General features: G+C 40.3%; 1 non-coding gene across 1 annotated transcript; it reads right to left on the reverse strand.

The window, feature by feature from the left end:
- Positions 1-507: 507 nt before the first annotated feature.
- Positions 508-589, reverse strand: TRNAT-AGU (transfer RNA threonine (anticodon AGU)). Its single transcript has one exon. It is a non-coding gene; the product is annotated as a tRNA-Thr (tRNA).
- Between the last annotated feature and the right edge of the window lie 3,868 nt (positions 590-4,457).

The following is a 4,457-nucleotide window of genomic DNA, read 5'->3' on the forward strand; positions in this document are numbered from 1 at the left end:
AAATACTCTGGCTTTTGGTTGAAGAGACACTTCAAAGGTACTGCCTATACTCTTATAAGGGATCTCCTTTAACCAATCACCAGATGAACCAACACAGTCCAATCACTCTCCAAAACATAGTAGCTGTTGCCCGTGGCACAATCCAGGCACGTGACTAAGAGGCCACTTGCGGAAGCCCTCATACTTTTGTGTTTACCTGTTATATCCTGTGCCAGCCAAGGGCATGCTGAACGTTTTGAATCTGTTAACAGCTTTAAATGCTAGTTAAAGTATACAAAAGTGTGAAGTGAAAGTATTAGTTACTCGGTTGTGTCCAACGCTGAAAACTCATGGACTGTAGCCTCTGTCCTTGGAATTCTCCAGGCAAGAATACTGGAGTGGGGTGCCACTCCCTTCTCCAGGGGATCTTCCTGACAGAGATAGAATCCAGGCCTCCTGCACTGTAGGCAGATTCTTTACTGTCTGAACCACCGGGGGAGCCCAAAAGAGAGCCGGAACACTCAATTGAGGCTCTGCTGGGATTCGAACCCAGGACCTCCTGTTTACTAGACAGGCACTTTAACCAACTAAGCCATGATATGTTATAAACATTGATGTAATATGAGTGACAAAAGAGAATTAAAATTAGGTTTAAAACTATAGAAAGATTCTCCAGTTGTGCTTAATTAGATGAAAGTAGACACCCTTTAAAAGCCCGGGAAAATTACTATAAGTATCTAGGATTCTGTGCTCAGATTGCTTTAGATTTCCCGTCCACCTTGAGAAACTGGGCATGGTTAGTAATACACATGGAAGAGTAAGGCCTGGATTCCAAGTCAAAGACTTAGGAAGACCCACGCATTCATAGGCTTTTAGACTGAAATAAAAGATCTGAGCTGTGTGTGCATCATTTTTTTCAGATTCCCATTTCAAACTAGTCCTTACATTAAAACAACTACCAGTCCTATCACATCAGATAAGAAGGCTCTTACCATCCACCCACCCCCTACATTGTTCCCAGAACCCAACTGAGAAATTGCTCAGAATTCAGGAAGCCAGAAGCAGCAGGAGTTGTCACCCAAATTGTGATTAAAAATGTAACAGAGAATCACTGCTGGGGATTTTTTTCTCTTCTGCTGGTTTTTATTTTTGATCTTAAATATCCATGTCTACATATATCCCTTGTGCTTTTGGAAGTTTCTCAGTTATGTAGACTATTTAGAGAAATACAATATATAATTAAAATCAAGAGCAACACATAGGAATCATGAAATACCTGCCAACCTGTGCAGCCACCTGCAGCCAAGCTGCCACCTTCAACAGGTCACCATACAGATTCAACACAGTCAAGCAGTCAAATAGTCAGTAAAGCAAACAGGCTGAGAAGTGCATGTAGGATCCAGAACCCTGGTTCTGGGTTGATACACAGAGGAGGTTAGACGTAGGCCTTTTCCCTGCAGAGCTTTCAGTTCAACAATCAAGCTGGGGGCATCGAGTTGCATTTAGTCCTTCATCATGACAGCAGCGCAGGATTAAGATGGAGGAGAGGGAGGCAAAAAAACTGATTTTGAGCTTTACTCCTTCAGTAATTCCATGTTCACTGCCAAACGAATATTGGAAAGTAGCAAGCGTGAGGTAGAAAGATTTTGTACAGTATGACTGTAGAAATGTTTTTCATAGATTCCCAATGTGTTGGGAATAGGAAAGGCGATCTTAGGCTCATCTTGTCTAACGCCTTATATTATAAATGTGGAACCGAGACACAGAAAAGCAGTTATGTAAGGCACTGCCACTAATTAGGAGCTGATTTGGGACCAGACATCAGATATCCTGACTCGAAGTCCAGCGCTTTTCAGAACACTGTACAGCAACGCTTGATTCTTTTTAATTAACACTCTTTTTCCTTTTAATTTCATGACCTCAGGCCTATCTAGAGCTCTGAGGTGAACTGGAGCTCACGTCTTAACAAAGTCAAAACTGCTAGATGAAGCAGTAGAAAAACTTTAACAAATTGAATGAAACAAGTCAAACAAAATTGCATGCTTTCATGTAGACAAAATATTTAAAGTACTGAAACAATAGTTGATATGGCTATTTAACTGGAGAACACAGACTCATTCACCTGGAAGAAAATTCAGTCAGAAAATCTATCTCCATTTCACTTATTCAGCATATAGTCCCTCTCTCAAAAATCTAATATGTGTGCGTACACACACACACACACACACACACACACACATACACATACCTCACCAGAATTATTATAAGAATTTACAATGCTTTCTGTGATGCTGGTCTCTAATTAACTCAATTCAGCAAATATTTCATGAGTGCCGACTGTGTACAAAGCATGTCATGAGCACCCACTGTATTCAAGGTTGGGTATTATAGGTGACCCTGAGAAGAGGGTCTCTCATCTCAAGGAGCTGAAATCTAGTCCTAGTAGCTGCAATTAATCAACAAACACAAACCCGATGGTGGTCATGGTATCAATGGAGTTGGAAAGGACCAGATGTAGGGGGAAATTTCATAGATAAGACTGCTTTTGAGCTGGACCTTGAAGGTGGGAGGAGACATCACAGAGAGAAGAGCATAGACATTCTTATCCTAAAATAGAAGCCCGCCCTTTTTTTCTTGCTCCTTACCTCCTGCTCATGTCTCAACCCATTAAAACTTACATTCCACCTCTCATCTCCAAATTAAAACTGTTCTCACCAGTTTCTCCAGCGAACTCCTACATTGCCAGGTTCAATTGTCATGTTTAGTCTTGATCCCAAATTATCCCTTTGCGAACCCTGTTGGTCTTGCCCCTGACACTGTTCTCTGGTTTTCATCATCTGCTCTCTCCCACAGTGCCCTTGCCTCTCTGACAGCTTCCTCTCAATCTTCCTGTTTTTTATAGTTTCTCACTCATATATTTTCTATTTTGGCCCCTGCACATCCCACCCATTCATTTTACAACCTCCAGGGCTCCACACCCTACCTTGCACTGATGACATAAATTTAAATTTCTAATTCTCAAGTTCTTTTTTTTTCTTTCAATATTTGCTCACACTTTTATTTTTTAATTAATTTATTTATTTAAATTGGAGGATCATCACTTTACAATATTGTGATTTTACCATACATCAATAGGTGTACACATGTCCCCCCATCCTGAAACTCCCACTCACATCCCTTCACACCCTCTCCCTTATGGGCCATCCCAGAGTACTGGCTTTGACTGCCCTGCCTCATACATCGAACTTGCACTGGTCATCTCTTTTACATATGGTAATGTAAATGTTTCAATGCTATTCTCTCAAATCATCCCACCCTTGCCTTCTCCCACTGAGTCCAAAAGTCTGTTCTTTACATCTGTGTTTCCTTTGCTGGCCTGTATGCAGGATAGTCATTACTGTCTTTCTAAATTCCATATATATGTGTTAATATCTCTTTCTTAAACTCCAAACTCATCTTTCCTACCATTCACTGACCTGCCAGTGTAGATAGCCTATAAACACCCCAAACTCAACATGTCTAAAAGCTGACATGTTATCTCTCTCCATAAACTTCCTCCCCCACTTACTTATTTTTTTAATTTTATAATTTTACATATACATAAATCTATTCATTTTCAGATTTTTTTCCCAGGCAGGTCATTACAGAATATTGAGTGGAGTTCCCTCTGCTATATACTAGGTTCTTGTTGTTTATCACATATACATACAGTAGTGTGTACATGTTAATCTCAACCTTCTAATTTATCCCTCTCCTTCTATCTTTCCCCTTTGGTAACCATGGTTTGTTTTCCAGGTCTGTGTGTCTGCTTCTGTTTTGTAAATAAGTTCATTTGTATCACTTTTTAGATTCCACATATAAGTGATATCATATATTTGTCTTTCTCCGTCAGACTTCACTTTGTATGATCATCTCTAGGTCCATTCACGTTGCTAACTTCCTCTCCCACTTATGTTCCTTATTTCTACTTAAAACTGTCAGACACACACTTTAAACCTCTGTGCCTATATTTATTCCTTTCTCTTATGGTAGGAATTCTTTTCTACATATGAACTACTGAGAGAAGTTCATCTGTAAATGATTGCAAGTTCATTTAGTCACCTCCTCTGTGACAGCTCAGAGAACAATATTGTCCTAAAAAAAATAAAAGATCTAATTTTGAATCACGGTTCCAGCACTTATTATATAATCATAAAACCTTGACCCCACAGAACTTACATTTCCTTGGCTGTAATAGCTACCTCACAGGTTCATAAACTTCGACTGAGATACTCTATATGAGTCTGGCACAGGAAATGGCCCCTGAGATATCCCCCATGGATATGTGCCATCTTCCTCACTCTCCTGTATCTGGGTTAACAGAGTACATCAGCCAGCTGACTGCAGCCATGGTTATATGGTGTCCACACACCCATCCTCCAGACCCTGAGTTCTTCAATGGAAAAGCCTACAACCCAGCACCATCAGCAGGCACTTAC

Source organism: Odocoileus virginianus, chromosome 13 (genome assembly GCF_023699985.2).
Source record: "Odocoileus virginianus isolate 20LAN1187 ecotype Illinois chromosome 13, Ovbor_1.2, whole genome shotgun sequence".
Taxonomy (NCBI): Eukaryota; Metazoa; Chordata; class Mammalia; order Artiodactyla; family Cervidae; genus Odocoileus; species Odocoileus virginianus.